Genomic DNA, 20459 nt, shown 5'->3' with positions numbered 1-20459 from the left:
TTCCCCCCTTGAAAGTGATCAGAGGAAACTAGTTTTCCTTCTGAAGACAGATTTGCACATCTGATCTAGAGATATTTGAGGAGTGGACTATGATCTGGACCACTTCTACAAAAAATAGAATGAGAACTGTGCTAACACCACCAGCAACCTAGCTAGAAGAAAGGGCAAAGAAGATCCAAGGTTTCTGAGGCTGGATGGCCTCTCCTCCAGTCTTCAAAAGAGGTATATAGGGATAGAATTATATCTTTAGTATATCATTCAAAAGTACATACTTTTGCCTCTTGGGCAGTCTCTCTAAAAGTCCTTTCTTAAAGTGTTTTCAAAGAATGGAAATCTTTTTCAAAGATACTCAGGGTTGTTCTCAGAGTTTGCTCAGCCCATCCAGAGTGCTCTAGGGAAATTTAAGGAAGAGCATCAATAACTAATCAGGGGCCTCAAAGAATGACGGTGTCATGGAGGAGGTGGCAGCTGATAAAAAGCTTATAGGAGCATAAAAGATTTGGAAGACAGAGTAGTAAGGGTAGAATCTACTGGGGACATGAAGGTTCCCAGTGTTGGAGCAATGAATTCACTTTGAGTTGGAGAATAGCTCTGCTGCTTCAGAATTGAGTTGGGGAGAAAAGTAGGTCCTGGGAGCCCAGCTTTCCAGTTTGGTTGGAGACAAATTTAAAAATAAGAAGATGAAAAGGTGAGAATAATTTTTCCTTTCACAATGGTGCATGGGGAGATTATATATTTGGTAACAGATATGGAGCTCAGAATTATCTTTCTCTATAAAGCCACTAATAAAATAGTTGAAATAGTCATAAAAGGCTTAAGTAGCTCCTGGCCAAGGCCTTTTAAAAGTGAAAGAAGGAAGCAACACCGAACATGTAGCTGCACAGCCAGGCTAAAGAAGAGATGAATGATGCGGCTGAGTCTAGACCTGCCGTTGCCCATGGTTACAAAATCCCCAGAGGAAAACAAGTCGGTCTCGATTAGCGATGTCTGTCGCGGGAATCCTTGAGGATTGGGAAGGACCCCCGGCTCCCTTCGCCTGCCCTGGACCAGTATATCAAGGGCCTGGCTTCCTCTTTCTCTTTTTAGTTGTGGGGAAGTTCGCGCTTCTCGGCGCTCGATTGGCCACGTCTGTCCGGTCCACCGTGTTGATGTCCGGGAGGGAGGGAAGATGGCGGCGGTAGCTGCTGGTGGCCTAGTGGGCAAGGGACGGGACATCAGTCTGGCGGCCCTGCAGCGCCACGACCCCTATATCAACCGCATAGTGGATGTGGCCAGCCAGGTGGCCCTGTACACTTTCGGCCATCGGGCCAACGAGTGGGTGCGTGAGGCTGCGACGGGGTGGCCGAGGCCGACTTGGGCTGGGGGAGGGGTTGGGCCTGCGCGGCCCGAAGCGGGGCCGGGATCCCGTTTAGGACTAGAGACTTGAGCCCCGCGGGGGCGGGTGGAGGGGAGGGAGGAAGCTGGCGGCATAGCACCCCCCCCCCTCCCATCACCACCCAGGGTGGACAGGACAGGTCGGTGGGGGGGAGGGGCTGCCGTCCCAACTGTGGAGGGGGCGGGCCCAACACTCCCAGAACCAGGACCGGGGCCTGAGACCCCCTAGACTGGGTTTGATCGCGGCTAAACATTTACAGTAGCTTCAGGCAGAGCGAACTCTCCCTGCGAGGTAGGAGATTTTTTTTTTAATTATTATTAACTTTTAAACTGCATAGTAAATGCCTACTATGTGAAAAGCTCCTCTGGAGATGCTAAGACAAACTGGTCCAGATCCCAGCCCAAAGGAGTTTATGGTACAAGTAGGAAAAATCTAAATTGGGGAAGAAATCCGGTCTTGGAACTGTGGTGTTTTTTTTTTTTTTCTGGTGTCAGGAGAAACCAAACTTGCTGAAAGTTTGATGCTATGACAGTGGTGATGCCAGCAAGAAAGCATACAGGTGGAACCAGGAGTGAAAAGAGCATGGTGGAGGGCTTGAAGTCAGAAAGACCTAAGTTCACTTAACAACTAGAAAAATACACGTAGCTTTGTGACCTGGACACCCAACTGCAGTACACTCAACCTCAATTTCTTCAGTAAAACTGGGGTTAATAACATGAAGTACATAGTACAAGTATTATTATCCTGTATTTTTACACATGAAGAAGCTAAGTCCCCAAATTATACTAGATGCTAAGTGTCTTGAATAAGAAAAGACTTCAAAACTTAACAGTAGATATTAAATAAATATTTCTTGGATTTGTTCTTTTTTTTTTTTTTTCAGGACTTACTAGACCAGTAAATTAGGGAAATTCTGTAGATAGGTTGTTACTTAGATTTAGTTAAGTGTTTTCACACTGTGTCTCATTCTCTTATGAAGGTGGAGAAATGTGGGCTAGCCATGGTTTTGATGTCAGCTTGTGAAGTCTTTCATGAAATGCTCCAGGGATCTGTCCTTGGTCCTATGCTTTAAATGATTTGTCATTGACTTGGATTTAAAAAAAAAAAAAAGCATACATACTTATCACATTTTCAGATGACACAAAACTAGGCATTAAACACACCAGATGAGAATCAGGATTTTAAAAGATATAAATGAGATAGAGCATAGGATCTAGTTTAATAAGATGCAATTGAATAGGAATAAATGTGAACTCTTTGATTTGGTTTAAAATAATCAGCCTCACAAGTTTAAGATGGAGGAGTAACTTGAGAGCTATCCAAAATTTTGTGTATGTAGAGGGTAGGAGTTTGTTTCCCCTGAATTGATGCCTTTATGTAAAGGCTGCATAAACTCTTGGTGAGTATGAAATAAAGAGAATTTTTTTTCAATTATGTACTACCTCTAAGGTATTTTCTGATTCTGAAGTTCTGTGAAATTTCTCCACCCCTATTCTCCAGCATATAAGCTATCTACCCTTACCTAACACAGTAGTTGACATCTTATGACTTTTAAGGTCAGTGCCCTTCCATTATGCCACAAGTATTTATTTCTAAGTAGAGAAGCAAGAAAAGACAGGATCAGACTTAAGATATGGAGGGAGAGAAAGTTGAATATTTGAAGTGGAGAAAATTAGACAGGCTAGTTAACCTTAGTAAAATAGGTTGTATGTTCATTTTGGGAACCGAATGATTTAGGGGGCAAGTATTCCTTGAGTAAATATAAATTTCCTGACAGTTGGGGAAAAGGATGAGATAACTAAAATATTATGTTGTCTGTTGAAACAGAGTTGTGTTTTCTCTGCATTTTGAACAAATTGCTTTCAAAAAATACATAACTCATATAGCAAGAGATCATTCTCTTAAAGTAGTCAAAACTTAACAGCTAAAAGAAGAAAAATAGTTCAGCTGTAAAATGATCTGGGCATATGATCAATAGGAGTTTGTAAAGGTTGCCACTGTTGTCACCAACTTCTCCACTGTAGAGCCTTTGAACCTTTTAAGTATGAAGCTGAGAAAACTTAGAGAAAATATTTGTGAGATAAAGAAGGAAGGAAATTGTCAGGGAGACTGGTAGATGCCCAGAGGACCAGTTACTGTTATAAGCAAAATAAATGAAGACTGTCTTAATTAAACAAGTAGAGAAGTTGGGATTGGGTAGGATGGATGAGTAAAGAATGATGTTCTATTAGAAAAGGAGATGAATACTTGGACATTGTTTGAAAATATATGGAATTCTCCTTTCTCCCTTAAAAGATAATGTCATATCTGGAATAGGATATGTAGGGCAAGATTTATTTCCAATTGCTAAGAAAGCTTGCATCACACAAATCTATCTATGTAGCATCTGAGTGGTAGACCTTAATTTTTTCTATTCTGATGATTTTCTTTTAGGACTAGGTTCTATTGTTCACTTAAATCACCATGTCTCATCATTTGAGCCTTCAGTGACCATTATTATTATATTATTAGTGTTATCATATTATTTTATTATAGTCTTGGTGTCTAAGTCCTAATACTATGTGCAAAACAACACAAAAATTTATTCTGAGGTTTATTTTTATTTTTAAGTGCTTAGTAGTTTAACACAATTTAGCCTTTATAATTAAGTTCAATTTTTAAAAGTTAGATGCCATATTTTCATGTGCAATCAAAGATTTACCTGTTGAAACAAAGGCGAGGTATTCCTATGTGGCATAGAGTTCTGTTTTAAATATTTCCTGTTGCCCTGAAGTTCACTAAAAGAGTATTTTGCCTTCTGAAAAGTTTATAGATTTGTGTCCTTTGAACCTGAGAAGTTATTTGCATTTCCAAAAGACCTTTATTCTAAGTATCCTACAGTACTTTAAGCATGTCATGTCACCTCATCAAATCTCTAAACACTTGAGCAATATAAAGTAGTTTTCTCCTTTCCATTTGGTGGGGGGAGGAGGGGACAGACATATAGTAATGAAATAATTAGCCCATCACAACCTGGCAAGTCACCTACCTTTGCTGCTGAAACAGAGTTCTGCATTACTCATTATATATATATATATATATGTATATATATATATATATCAAGCCAGTTAAACTCTCAGTTATATTTATAATGCAGAATAACATGATAAAGAGAATGTTGCCAGAAGAACCATAACTTTTATATTTCCTGAGTCTTGACTTTTAATTTTGCTTTACACATAGGAAGTATTTAATAAATGCTGGTTGAGTGATTACAGTAACTTTTTAAAAACTAATTCATAAAAAGCGAAAGAAAACAAAAAAAATTCTGCATTTGCCTACATATATAACAGCTTGTTGTGGCTTTTCCATGATGAGATGTCAAAAGGCAGATACTGTAGCTGAGGAAAATATTTTTGTCCTGCAAGCTGTAGTTCCGACATGGAATTTTATAGGGTCTCATTCTAAACTTAATTCTATTGGTTATTTAGTTTTCTTACTTGTTTTAGATTCCCTATATAATGGATACAAACAAGTATTTTTAGTAGAATGATTAAGTTGACTGAATAGTAATAGATAACTTGCAGGGGGACTGAAGAGACATTGTAGGGCAATCAGATAATTTCAATCAATAATCAGGCAATAAACATTTACTTGCTATGTGCCCAATACTGTGCTAAGCCCTTGATAGTATTTACTTTCCTGGAATAGTTACTTACTAAATGTTATTTTAGTGCCCTGAGTTTTATCATTTCCTAGGTACTGAAGTACACCATTAGTTTACTTTTTAGGAAGTAGTTATATTTCTTAAGAACCATGAGTTTCTCCAAAGAAAGATTAAAACTGATATTTCTATTGTTTATTTATTTTTTAGCTTGAGGGGTCAGAGCACTTTAAAAGCTGCTTTACAAATATAATCTTATTTTTCAAAACACAATGGTGAAATAAAGTTAGCAATATGCCCCCATTTGGCAGTTAAGAAAAGGACACAACCACTGGAATGTCTTATTCAAAATGACATAATAAAATCAAATTTAACAATGAACTCCTGACCCCCTTACCTATGCTTACAAGAGAAAAAAAGACTAGCTGAGTATTTTATATTCATAAAGTTCTTCATTCCTGAATCGAATATTCTGCAACAATAACCAGATATCTTAAGGTCAAAGAAACTTTTTCCTAAACATGCAACAATGTACTTTATACTCATGCAATATTAAGAATTAATTAAAGGGGCAGCTGGGTGACTCAGTGAATTGAGAGCCAGGCCCAGAGATGGGAGGTCCTGGGTTCAGACACTTCCTAGCTATGTGACCCTGGGCAAGTCACTTAACCCTCATTGCCTAGCCCTTACCACTCTTCTGCCTTAGAACCAATACACAGTACTGATTCTAAGATGAAAGGTAAAGGTTTTTTAAAAAAGAATTAATTAGAAGTGTTTGGTAATATATATGCATAATTTGAGAAGTGCTGTCTTCTGTTTTCAGGTTTCCTAGAATGTCAGCATTTGCTTAGAGAATTTGATGAAAATGACTGAAGGGAAATATCAAAATTATTTCAGTCATGCTAAGAGAAATGTTTCAAATGCAACAAAAAATTTAATGGTTTTGTTATTGCCGCTAACATAATTTTCCATTTAAAGGATAGAGTCCTTCCTGAAAGTACAGTATTGCCAAATTCCACATGATAATAATGACAGCATTAAAGATAAAATATCATGGAGGTTATCTTCTTTGGTGTAGGGGTGACAGGGAACATGGTGAAGTAACATTTTGAAAAAATGTTTCAATTAGCTTTTTAGGAACTTGAAACGTTAAAAATCTCAAAACAAAAGAGCTATTGATTAATCCTATGGAAACTTTTTAAGCAAAATTGTTATTTCTAAGCCTAATGGACATGAATATTTTAATGCCCAGAAAAGGCTTCTTGCCAGTCCTGGTCTTTGTCACTCCCTTTTGCATGTTCTTACATGTATAGAGTGGGGAGTGTGATGATTGTGAAGAGCCAAGGAAAAATGGCTTATATATGTTCAAATGATGCAATTTTAATATATGATTGGAGGAAAAGGTATATATAAAAGTTTAGATAAGAAATGTGTGAAGAATGTGATGCTGGTATGTCAGAAAATTTGTAGGCATGCATGAAATCAAAGAATTTGGGAAATAGAATTTAATTAAGAAGAAATTAACCAATTGGATTTCATTAGTTTATATCTAATAGAGTATTGAAATTAAATTGCTTAAATGCTTTTGAAAATTAAATTGCTTTTAAATTCCAAAGTTTAGCTATTTTATTCCTAGTTATGTAAGTAAAGACCTTATTCTTATGATTTTATTGTACCCTTGTATTAAGCACAATTGAAAGATTTTTTCCCCTTTAAACATATTAAAGCCTTCATTAATTCTATCATAATTTTCTCATTATTCAAATTTTAATTACTTATTTGGGGTTCAAGGTTTACTGTCTTAGGAAAGTGAGGATTGGGTTTAGCTGAAATACTCCATATAGATTTTTTTTAAAAGATTCTTACTTTTTGTCCCAGTAACAACCCTTAAGACAGGAGGACAAAGGTTAGGCAAACAGAGTTAAATGACTTTCCCAGAATCACACAGCTAGGAAGTGTCTACAGCCAAATTTGAACTCAGTCCCTCCCAACTCCAGGCTTGGCACTCTAACCACTGAACCACCTAGCTGCCCTCATACATATTCATTTGGCAACTTCCTCATAATATTTTCAGCCTTACTTCTAGTCTAGAGTTTTAGCTTGGTGATTGTGTCAAAGTTTAGTTTAAAGGCTCCTTGGCTTAGAAATATCTTTGTCAATAAACATTCTTAACATAATACGTGTATACCAGATTTGGTGTAGATATTTAAAAATTTTGGAAGCTTTCATTTATCTAGAAAGTTAAGTAGAGGCACCAGTTATCCATTCTCCCAGGGATAGGATTTGGCAAGAGAAAAATATACATTGGAAATAAGTAGATAGCAAAAAAATAATAATAAAAAATACAGAGAGCAGTGATTTTTTAATAGCTTTCTATATATGCAATCTAAAGGATAGAAGGGGCAGCACTTTTTTAAATTACTTTTTTCTAGTGAATCTATGGAACAGAATTATTTATGTTATTTTTCTAGAACTGAATTATTATCTCTGTATTGGTAAAGAAAACTAATACTAAATTTATTTTATGATTGATTAAAAGAAAATAGCTGATTCCAACTGGAGTATCATAATTATGACAGGAAATCTACTTTCCTGTGCTTTCTAAAAGTAATTGTCTCTGTATTTCTCTTACTAACATTTGATCATTTTAAATTTATCATACATCACTTCTTTCTCTCACTAACTCCTGATAATCAATTAGTTGCAAATATTATTGTTTCTATCTTCACAAACATCCCTCAAATCAGCCTTTTTCTCTCTACTATCACAGCACTTGCCCTGGTTCAAATTCTTATTAATTCTCACTAAAGCTATTGCAGTAGACTCCTGATGGCTATCCCTGTCTCAAGTCTCTCTGTACTATCAAATTATTTTCTACTCAGCTGCCAGAGTTATTTTCCTAATATACCACTGTGTCCATGTCACTCCTCTGTTCAAATTCTAGTGGCTCCCTAAAACCTCTAGACTCTTTAACTTTTTCTTGACATTTAAAACTTTTCATAATCAGAACCTAACCCACCTTTCCACTTCCTACAAGAAGCCTTTCTTGATACCACTTCCTCAGCTGTTGGCTTCTTCTTTTATAAGAGAATATACAATTATCTTAGACCTATTTTTTATATACCTGTATTTGCATAGGGGTGTGTATACACACACACACAAAATCTTCTCTGGCTTGATTGTAAGCTTCTCAAGAGCAGAAACTATTCTATTTTGGTTTTGTATCCCCAACTTTTAGCAAGTACCTGGCATATAACAGATGCTTAATAAATACATATTACCTGATTGATCTCAATACTGGATTTCAGGCCTGCTTATTTTATTTCATAAGAAGATTATGATTTCCAAATATATGACTCTTTGTTTGAATGGAGAAAATATATTTATATTTTGTTGTATGTTTTTTGCAGGAGAAGACTGATGTAGAAGGAACCCTGTTTGTTTATACAAGGTAGGAATAATTATGCTTTTATGTAGAAAACTGACAGTATTTAAATCAAGATTCTTTTAAGCAGAATGATTCTGTTTAATATTGTCGCCTTTCTGAGAGTCATTTTATTGCCAGGGGAAAAGAAAGAATGAAAAATTAGTTTGAAGTCAATACATTGAAGAGAAGGAAAAAACCCAGGGATAACAAAAATATGTTCATAGAATTTTGAAAATCTAATCAAAATGTCTTTAAACTAGAGTCAATTCTCTCCTGGTACTTCTCTCCACATCTAACTATTCTTATTAAAGTTTCCTTTTTCCTGATCTTTATCCAGGTTATGCCCACTAACTGTCATGCCTTTAGGCCCTATCCTGGGCCCTATTCTCTTTTCCCTCCATTCTATTTCATTTGCTGATTTCAGGAACTCCCTTGGATCAGTTGTCATTTATATGTTGATGATTCCCATTTCAACTTATTCAGCCCTAATCTTTCTCTTGACCAATATCTAGTCTTGCATCTCCCCAGTACCTTTTGGACATCTTGAATTGGATGTCTCAATAAACAGCTTGAATTCAATGTGTTCATATTTAATTCTTTTTTTTTTTTTTTACCTCTAAGCCCTCTTTCTTACTTATTTTTTTCCCCATTACTATCAAGGGTACCACCATCCTTTGAGTTACCCAGGCTCATAACCTCAGTGTCATTCTCAGCTCTCTTACTTCCCATATCCAAGACGTGGCCACATCCTGTAATTTTTACCTTCATAATATCTCTTTTATATTTTCCTTTCTTTTCTCTGACCCGGCTAGTACTTTATGGTTGATCTCTCTGTTCCATCTTTCCATACTTCAGTCCATCATTCATTTAGTTTTCAAATTAATCTTCCTAAAGTACAAATCTGACTTGTTAACCTCCTGTTCAGTAAAAGTCAGTGCCTCCCTATCAAATATAAAGTCATCTATTTAACAGTCAAACCCCTTTACAACCTGACTTTCTACTACCTTTCCAGTATCTTTATACCTGATTCTACTTCATATACTCTTTGTTTCAATGACACCAGCCTCCAATACTGTTTCTCAAATAAGATACTCCCTTACCAGATTCTTTGTGTTTTCACTGACAGTTCCCCATGTCTGTAATTCTCTGCCTCCTCCTTTCTCTCATGGTCTCTCTGGCTTCCCAATTAATCCTACTTTCTACAAAAAAAAAAACAAAAACAAAAAAACGTTTCTGATCTCCTTTACTAATGCCTTCCCTATGGTGATTATTATTTTATTTATGCAGAGTTGTTTTCATATTATCTCCTCAGCAACAGAGACTGTTTCACCTTTCTTTGTATCCTCAGTGTTAAACACACTGCTTGGCATATGGAAGTTGCAAATAAACTTTTGTTGATTGACTGACCATAGAGAGTATATACAATATAAGAAGAATAGCAGTAAGATGCCTACAAGTTCACATGAGAAAACATCCATAGAAGGACCCTGCAATAAATTATAGTTTCAGATGTCTTCTTACAAATACACAAATAATGGGCAAAGAAATAAGGTAAACACACTATAGTTTCTTATACAAGAAGGCCGATTTGACTTCATAGATATCATGTGAATCGAGACCCACATTCAGAATATGGCTCTGAAAGGTTATACTTTATTCTAAGGGAACAGGATGGATAAAGCAGAGGATGAGTAGAGCATAGCAGAACATATACTATTAGTGAGGCAATCCAGAGGAGATAAAGCATGTTGGAAAACACTTAGGTAAAGATAATACAGACAAAAACAGAAACAATATTGTCATGGAAATATACACTAGTCCACCTAGACATAGGAAATTATTGAGTTTGAGAAACAATTCACAAGCCTGTCACAGAAACATGATAACATAACCTTCAGGATTTTGTCCATTTAGATATGTATTGGACCATGCATCCTCTCTGCCTAAGGCAAAGCTAGTTTTCCTGGCTGGCTTTAATAATGATTTCGTCCCTACAAAGGTAGAGAAACTAATGAGTGAAACTTCTATTTTGGTTCTGAGGAGGTGAGAATAATGGTAACCTCTTGGGAAGCAACTATTCTGTCTTAGAGTTTGTAATAGAGGAGAATAGAAATGTTGCAAATGGTTGGATATGCCCCTTATGTTTGGAGAGAGCAGAATTTAAAGAATCCTGGAAGAAAAATTAAGTAGAATGCCATAGCCTAAAATACTTCTGGGGAAGTCAGCAAAGGGGAAATGTCAGGGTATCAAGAATGAAATTATGAAGATATGAAAAGGAACAATCCTGATGAAGATAAAAGATTTTCAAGGGAGATTTCTTAAAAAGGGCACTGTATTCATGGAACTTGGATTTTTAAGAATAAGAGAATAATAATAAAAAGAAAGGGGAAAAGTGAGAGATGAACACAGAAAAATAGTGCCTCTCATCCTGTAAGAACAGTATCATTAGTTCCAAAGTTTAAAATGAGCCAAAGGGAGCAAAGAATGCTGAGAATATCAGAAAGAGTTGGTGTGCAAGTGTGTGCGTATATGTAGGAGGACCTGGGTGTTTTTTAAGCTACTTTGAGGAACTTGAAGATCATAGAAAAGATGAGAGCACTGCTGGAGATGGTTGGGATGATGATCAAAAAATAGAGATACTCAATTCCTATTTTGCTGATATTTTCTCTGCCAAGGGTTTAGACCTAAAAGGACAGAAGAAAGATGAGTATAAAGAGTTAACATTTGAAGCAAATAGGGAATTGGAAATCATCTATTTAACTGCCTTTGCTAAAAGTCAGTTTATCAAATCTAGGTGCTACATCCTCTAGGCACTGAATAAACTAACAGGATATGATCAGATAACTATTTGATCTTTGAAAGATCTCAGAGAATAGAAAAGGCCTTAGGAGTAGAGAATGGGAATTGCTTTTTTGGGAAGTGTATTGGGGCTAAATTCTAAGCTAGTTAGCTGGATTTTGATTCTTGCCAAAATTCTAGAATGTAGCATGGTTAGGGAACATTCGTAGAGGAAATGATGGTCACAAAGACCATAGCTACATTAAGAACAGGTCATATCAGACTAACCCTTTTCCTTTTTTGTCAGAACTCCCACACTGATAGGTCTGGGGCATTATGTAAATATAGTTTATCTCGATTTTAACAGGATTTGACAAAGTTGCTCATGTTTTTCTTATGGAAAAGTTGAACAGTTGTACCACTAAATGTATTCAGAATTTGTTGAGTGGTCAGATCCCAAAATAGATAATCATGATTTGATATCAGCTTAGGAGGAAGTCTCTGGAATAGTACTTCAAGAAAAGCTATGTTTGGTACTATGCTGTTTAGCATTTTTATGTAGAGTAAAACTCATACTGTTTGTTATTTAAAGCCCTTCACAAGGAAGACAGCCTAGCAATTCCAGATTTCAAACTATATTACAAAGCAGTAATCATCAAAACAATCTGGTCCAGCCAAGAAATCAAGTGATGGATCAGTGGAATAGATTAGGGTACACAATAGTAAATGACCCCGTAACCTAGTGTTTGATAAATCCAAGATCCAAGCTTGAGGGGTAAGAACTCAACATTTGACAAAATTTTTTAGGAAAACTAGAAAGCATCTTTGCAGAAACTAGGCATTGATCAACATCTCATGCCCTATAACAAGATAACGTCAAAATGAATTAATGATTTATACATAAAGGTGTTTTCACATTTGAGGAGCATAGAAAACTATACGAGTCAGATCTGTGGATAAGTTTATAAGAATTTATAACCAAATAAAAAATGAGATAGAGAGCATTGCTGGATGAAAAATGGATAATATTTATTACATGAAATTTAAAAGCTTTTGTATAAATAAAACAAATGAAGCCAAAATTAGGAGAACAGAAAATTGGAAGAAAAAATATACAAGTTTTTCTTATAAAAGTCTCATTTCTCAACTATTGGGAACTGAACCAAATTTATAAAAGAGCCATTCCCCATTTTATAAATAGTCAAAGGTTATGGGGTTTTTTAAAAGGCAGTTTTAAAGGAAGAAATCAAAGCTATCAATAATCCCATAAAAATACTCTAAAATTACTACTAATAGAGAAATGCAAATTAAAGCAACTCTGAAACACCACCTCAAACCTATCAGACTGGTTAACATTATAGAATAGGTTAATAACATGCTGGAGGGAATGTGAAAAAATTGGGACACTAATGAACTCTTTGTAAAATGGTGAACTAATTCAACCATTCTGGAGAACAATTGGAAATATGCCCAAAGGGCTACAAAATTGTGCATACCATTTGACCCAGCATTCACTGCTAGGTCTATATCCAAAAAAGATGAAAGAATAGGGGGAAGCACCTATCTGTACAAATATATATATTTCAGCTCTTTCTGTGGTGGCAAAGAATTGGAAATTGAGGGGATGACCATCTATTGGAGAATGGCTGAACAAGCTGTGGCATATGATTGTAATGAAATACTACCATGCTATTAAGAAATGATAATCATAAAGTTTCGGAAAAACCTGGAAAGACTTACATGTGCCAGTGCAAGGCAAAGTGAGCAGAACCAGGAGACTATTATTATACATAGTAATAGCAACATTGTAAGGCTGATAAACTATGAAAGACTTAGCTACTTTGGGTTTTTTGGGGGGTGGCGGGTATAAAGCTTATCTACTTTGATCAAGCCAATGATCTAAGACAACACCAAAGGACCAATGATGAAAGATGCTATCCCCCTTCTGAAAGAGAACTGATGATCTCTAAACTCCAAGTGAAGCATATTTTTTTTACTTTATTTTTATTGTTTATTTTGTTTGTGTTTTCTTTTACAACATGATAATATGGAAATATGACTTGCTAAAATTCACATGTATAATCAACATCAAATTGATATCCTTCTTGTTTCTACTAAATTGTCCCATTTAATGCCTTGCTATACTATTTGCCATCTCCCACCTCTCTTCTTTTACACAGTTTGTCCCCCATTCCTAGAACATACTCCTATTCCTTTCCTTCTTTTAGAATTTTTAAATTCCTTTCAGGTTGTGCTTTTGTACCACCATCTCTGAGAGGCTCTTTGCTGATTATTTCAGTTGTTAGTGTTCCCTATCAACAAAATTACTTTGTATTTATTACATTTATCTCTGACAGGGGTTGTCAAATTACGACATATACCTGTTTTTGTATTGCTCACGTAAGAATGGTTTTTACATTTTTAAATGGTTGGAAAAAATCAAAAGAAGAATAATATTTTATTAAATGAAAAATATATAAAATCCAAATCTGAGTGTTTACAAATAAAGTTTTATTGGAATACAGCCATGCACATCTGTTCACCCATGCCTATTTTTATACTACAACAGCAGTAGTTGCAACAGAGTATAAGTGGCATTCTCATTACTCTGCACTGCTACTCTGGACATTATAAGTTACAGTGTCAGATATAATTCAGTAGCATTTCAAGTGCTGCATTGACATTCTGCAACCTTTTTTTTCTAAATTGCTGGTTATGTCTATCATGTCAAAAGAAGAAGAAAGAAGGTTTTATTTTTTTAGCTCACGGTTGAGATTTAAATTTTTCTAAATGAAATCTTCAAACACTGTTATCAAACACTGAATAGCTTTGGAAATTAGCTTTTGTTGTACACTTGATAATATTTATGAATGCATTCATTCTAAAATTTCAAGGCAAGACAGTGCTTACATGCAAAATTCATAACTATAGTCAAATCAATTCAGTGACAATGCTTGAAATGTAAGTAACATCAAGCTACCTTTTATATACGTACTATGCTGTCATAAGTTAAACAAGAAATAAGATCTCCATTCTCACACATATATACAGTGGATGTATTTTCTGAGCTCAAACTACAGTTCCAACATTTTTGTGACCTTAATATAATATATACAAAAGAAATTCCCATAATTTGAACTCAGTTCAACTGTGTGGTTGAGAGCTATCACTTAACCTTTAATTGGAAGTAATTAATCTACATTGTAATATGATACTAAAAGACAAATATCAAGAGAAGAATTTAATAGAAATCTATAAATTACTTCCAAACAATATGCTCACTTAAGATTGTATGCATATGACTTGGTATCAGTATGTGGCAGTACCTCTCTGTAGAAAAGACATTTTCAAAAGTGAAATATGTAATATTTCATTATATATTAAATTAACAAAGGATCATTTACAAATCTATTTTTATGACAGGAAACACTAACTAAAATATTTACTATATGAGCCTTTACAGAAAAATTTATCAACCTCTGATGTAGAATGTAATTTCCTTTGTTTTTATCTTAGTATTTCTAGCAACCAAAACAATGTCTGACATAATAATAAGTACTTCACAAATGCTTACATACTAATTGAAACATGATCCCCAAAGATCTGGACCATCTAAATCATTGGGCAGACACTAATAATAATATGATAATTAATAGAATTAAATGTAAAATCTTATCCTTGGGTTAAAAAAATCAACTTTAAAGGTACAAAATAAAGAAGATAACACTATTTATCTGGAAAAGATCTGGCAATTTTAGTGCAAGTTTCCCTTTTCCTTTCCCTTTTTTAAAATTGATCCTTGATATTCTTGACCTTTTGTTCCTGCAGATGATGCTTCTGTTTATTTAAAGAAATTCTTTGGTAATTTGATTGATATGGTCCTGAATTGCTAAGTTAGGTTAGTATTTTCGTTTTATTTTGTTGGCTTAGCCTACCCAGGAGCAATTAATATTTAATTGTTTAAATTTGTCTCTGTGAAAAGTGTTTTATATTTGTGTTCATATACTTCCTGAGTGTGCCTTGGTAGGTAGACTCCTAAATATTTTATAGTGTCTGTGGTTATTTTGAATGTAATTTCTTTTTCTACCTCCGTTGAATTTTTTGGTAATATATAGAGATGCTTATAATTTGTGTGGGTTTATTTTATGTCCTGCAACTTTGCTGAAGTTGCTAATTTGTTTAGATTAGTTTTTAGGTTGACTCTTTAGGTTTTCTAAGTGAAACCATTATATCATCTGCATGTAGTAGTAATCTTATTTCTTCATTGCCTATTCTGAATTCCTTCAATATTCTTTTTCTTGATCCATTGTTACAGCTAGCATTTCTAGTATAATATTGAATAGCAATTGTGATAAAGGATATTTTTATTTAATCATATTGGAATAGCTCATAGGTTATCTCCTTTTCAGATAATGTTTGATCTTGATTTAAAAATAGATGCTATACTTTCTAGTATTTTTAATAGGAATAGGTATTGTATTTTTTCAAAATCTTTTCCAGTATCTACTGAAATATTAATATGTTTTTGTTTTTAATATGGTCAATAATCCTTACAATTTTCCTCGTATTCTTACAGTATACCAGGCCTGCATTCCTGGCATAAATTCTGCCTGGTTTAAGCTTCGGCCTTAGTATTTGGTTAGTGACATTTGACAGTGAGTCATCTGAATACATTTCTTTAAGTATTTACTGATAAATAGAAATAAGCCAGACATAGTTTTTGTGTGTGTATGTATGTGTGCCCATGCATGAGGAGCGAAAAAAGAGTGAGAGATACCTGGAAATTCTAATGTAACAAACTACATAATTTAAAAAGATAAGTATTGACTGATTTGAACTTCTTGCTGTCTAAATGGCTCTCAGAAGTTAGAAAGTGTAGATTCTGCAGCTTTAGTTTTCCTTGTGGTCCGACTCTTGCAGCTATACATTCCTACTGGAAAAACCATGGCTTTTATTGTACAAACCTTTGTTAGTAAGGTGATGTCTCTGCTTTTTAGTATTCTGTCTAGAGTTGCCTTTTTAGTGGTGGCTGCTAAATCTTGTGTTAGTTATCCTCATTGGGATTCCATAGTACTTAAATTATTTCTTTCAGGCCCCTTTCAGTATTTTCTCCTTTACCTGGGAATTCTGGATTTTGGGGGGACTTGTGGAGGGTGGATTTTAGATTTTTTCTTAAAAATTTGTATTGATTAATTAATTTAGAATATTTTTCCCATGGTTACGTGATTCATGTTCTTCCCCGCCCCCCACAGCCAATGAGCAATTACATTGGGTTTTACATGTATCATTGTTCAAAACCTTTATCATTATTATAGTATATCATTAATATTTATTATTATATATAACATAATATATAATATTATATAACAATATTATATCATTAATATTTGCATTAGAGTGATCATTCAAAGTCAACATCCTCAATCACATACCCATCGAACCATGTGATCAATTATATGTTTTTCTTCTGCATTTCTGCTCCCACAGTTCTTTCTCTGGACTTGGATAGCATTTTTTCTCATAAGTCTCTTAGGATTGTCCTGGATCATTGTACTGCTGCTAGTAGAGAAGTCCATTATGTTCAGTTGTGCCACAGTATATCAGTCTCTCTATATAACATTCTCCTGGTACTGCTCCTTTTGCTCTGCATCAATTCCTGGAGGTCTTTCCAGTTCACATGGAATTCTTCCAGTTCATTTCCTTTCAGCACAATAATATTCCATCACCATCAGATACCACAATTTGTTCTGCCATTCCCCAATCTATGGACATCCCCTCATTTTCCAGTTTTTTGCCACTACAAAGGGCATGGCTATGAATATTTTTGTACAAGTATTTTTCTCTATTATCTCTTTGGGATACAAACCCAGCAGTGGTAGGGCTGGATCAAGGGTCAGGCAGTCTTTTAAAGCCCTTTGGACATAGTTCCAAATTGCCTTCCAGAATGGTTGGATCAATTCACAACTGGGAGTTCTGGGTTTTAGCTACAATATTCTTGGGAATTTTCACTTGGGGATTTCTATCAGGAAGTGACTGTTAAATCCTTTCAGTTTCTATTTTGCCCTCTGGTTCTAAAATATCTGGGCAGTTTTCCTTTATAATTCTTAAAATCTGATTCTGGACTTTTCTTTTGATCATGACTTTCAGACCAATGATTCTTATATCTCTTCTCAATCTATTTTCCACATCAGTTGTTTTCCCTATAAGATATTTTATATTTTCCTTTATTTTTTGAATTTTTTAACTATTTTGTTATTTTTTGAGATGTCATGGAGTTCTCTATCCATTAGATTCTATTTAGCCAATTCATATTTTTAAGAGGTTATTTTCTTAAATAAGATTTTATACCTCTTTTGCCAAATGGTTAATTCTTTTTCACACTTTCTTGATTAGTTCTCATTTCTTTTTCCATTTTTTCTTTTATCAGTTTGTTAAAAGATTTTTTGTTCTTTTTCTTATCTCTTTCTTTAGCTTTTGCTTTAAATTCTTCTAGAAATTCTAGTGGGGGTAGTCTGTGTCTAATCTACATTTTTCTTTGAGGTTTTACTTAAAGATATTTTCAAGTTGCCTTCTTGGTTTGTGTTTGTGAGCTTCTCTGGCATCATGGTTGCTCTTTATTTTTTTACTCATTCATCCAACCTATTTTTAGAATTTTGACTTTACATTAGTGTTATACTCTGCTCACTTCTGTTGGCCTGAGTTTCTTTTTCTTTCACAGCTTAATCCAGAGACCTTCATATTTTCATTGCTTCCAACGTGGTATAATCAAACAAGAGGATGTTCATAGTCCTTCTAGTTTGAACTCTGTAAGTTTGGTGTGTATTGTTAAGTTTCAGTGGATTGTTGCTAGACTCCGGCACTGTTAACTTGCTGTGAGATTCTGAGAGGTTCAAAGCCACTGAATTAGTGGCTCCTCTTTGGTCTTGATCTCCTACCGTAGTTTTACTGTACGCTTAAAAGTTAGATCTGAGTTATCCTGTTCTAAGAGCCACATAACAAAGTTTCTAGTTGGGGCCTAAAGCTTGGTCATGGCTGCTCCTTGAACTATCACCAACATCTGTACCTCTCCCCCAGTCTGTAACCCAGACAGAACTGCCAGATGGTGGCTATTCCTTCTTCCAGTGCCAGTTCAGGGGTCCTCAGAGACCTCTTTCTAACCTGAAGCTTTCTCTCAATTCCCTTTCTGTCCCTGAACACTAGAATGTTCTCAGGCCATTCCAGGCTTATGTGCTAGGCTAAAAGTTAGAACTGAGTGACTGCTCTACTGGTGGGCTAAGAACTAAGTTTTGAAATTTATTAGGTGCTCAGTACCCAGATAGGGCCCTGTGCTCAGACATAAACACTCTTTTCAGACTTTTGACTCCAAACTGGGTAATAGTAACAGAGCTGCTAGATAGCACCTATTTCTGCTTCCAGTATTAGTTCAGGGATCCCCTGATCTCTTTCTATCCCACTGCTTATTCCAGGTTCCTCCACTGTTGCTATTACCAATACACTAAACTCCTAGCCAGCTGTGACCTCAGTGTCCACAGACCCCTCTGTTGTCTTGCTGGGGCTGCCCTGAACAGGGAAAAATGATTCATTCTGACCTTTCTCTTGAGTTTTCTGATCAGATTTTGTTTTGATGTGTTTTCTAGGTTGTTGTAAAGGAGATGTGTTGGAAGAGCTAGGCAAAAATGCCAATTCTTCACCACCTTGATTCCATTTCAGCTACCTAATAAACACTTTTTAATTGATTGCTGGCATATATACTGGTGAATACTATTTTGGAAATAAAATATAAATCTTAATAAAAGCTTGGCATTTTATATTTATGTGTGTATATATGTATATGTAAATTAAATATCCTTTTGACAGTTTTAAAGAAAAATGGAAATGTTAAAATGTATTACTGTAAGGATATAAGATTTACAACTATTTCCTGATTAATAAGGTTATGCTACTTGGTAATTATTTATTACTATTAAGAACACTGTAGCCCACAATCAGCATTTAAAATGAAAGCTAAATTTTTGCATAAAAATGCTCTATGATGCTTCAGAATAGCCTCATTAGAACTGAAATGCTTTTGAAAATCACCATAGATGGAATGAAGTTTAGAATGGATTTAGGCAATGCTCTCAGCATTTATTCTTTCATCTGAAATGCTGCTGAGGTGAAATTATAGAAGTTACTGAAAGAACACATCTTTCATCAACACACATATATACACATTCAACTGAATTGTGGTGGCGGCACTGAGAAACAGATGTATTCTTATGGTTATGGAATGTTACAGATAAAATTCATTAGCACATAGTTGATAGGCACCTAAACATACAAGGCATTACTCTAGGTTCTAGGATACAAAGAGGAGGTATAAGACATAGTCTTATTAAAGTCATATCCAAAATGGAGCATAATATCTTCCTCCTAAATTTGTTTTTTCTTACTTATTACCACTGTTTACTCAGTCTCCCAAGTTGAAACTGTAGTGTTAGCTTTTGACTTCACCCTCATATCATCAGGAGTCAAATCTGACCAATTCTACCCATATAATATTTCTTGCATTTATACATTCCTTTTTTTGACAACACCTAATACAGACGCACATAAACTGCTTTAATAGCCTCCCAGTGGCCTTCTCCCCTCTACTTTCTCTCCTCTCAAAAATATACTTCACACTGTTGCTGGATTTGTCTTCATTATGTATAGTTTATTCAGGCATTCCTTTTCTTAAAAGTTTTACATGGTTCTCCATTGCCTACTGAATAAAATTCCAAGTTTTTTGGCATTCAAGGCCTACTACAATATGGTGTTATATTATTTCCTACCATGTAGTCTATACTTTAGCCAAACTGGACTATTTACTCTCCTCTCTCCACATTCAAGATTTTTCCCATATCTTTGCCTTTGGCCATGCAGTTCACTGTGTTTGGCATGTCCTTCCTTTCAACTATTGGTTGAAACTCTACCCATCCTTTTAAAGTCCAAATTTTATACCACTGTTTCCTGAAACACTTCTCCTATCCTCATAATCAGCAGTGATCTTTTCTCCTCTTTGAATCTCACATAGCATTTTTTGTATCATTTTATATTAGTTACTTTTTTATGTGCCATCCCTTTGCCAGACTACAGAAACTCCATCTAGGCAGATCATGATTTAGCTAAACTCTGCCTCTTTCCCAAGAGCCTAGAAAAGTATTGTGCATACAGTACATATACTTAAATATTTATTGGATTGAATTGAGTGTTCT

General features: G+C 35.0%; 1 protein-coding gene and 1 long non-coding RNA gene across 2 annotated transcripts in view; one reads left to right on the top strand and one right to left on the bottom strand.

The window, feature by feature from the left end:
- Window positions 1–20459, bottom strand: part of CACNA1C (calcium voltage-gated channel subunit alpha1 C) — a 1013247-nt gene that overhangs the window by 970965 nt on the left and 21823 nt on the right. The window lies entirely within an intron of this gene.
- LOC123249341 lies at window positions 1271–18974 on the top strand. Its single transcript, XR_006506374.1, has 4 exons — window positions 1271–1318; window positions 8429–8469; window positions 17942–18029; window positions 18861–18974. It is a non-coding gene; the product is annotated as an uncharacterized LOC123249341 (long non-coding RNA).

The sequence above is a fragment of the Gracilinanus agilis genome, chromosome 5 (assembly GCF_016433145.1).
Source record: "Gracilinanus agilis isolate LMUSP501 chromosome 5, AgileGrace, whole genome shotgun sequence".
Lineage (NCBI taxonomy): Eukaryota > Metazoa > Chordata > Mammalia > Didelphimorphia > Didelphidae > Gracilinanus > Gracilinanus agilis.
Note: the sequence above shows the minus strand (reverse complement) of the source record. Positions and strands in the feature narration are given on the sequence as shown.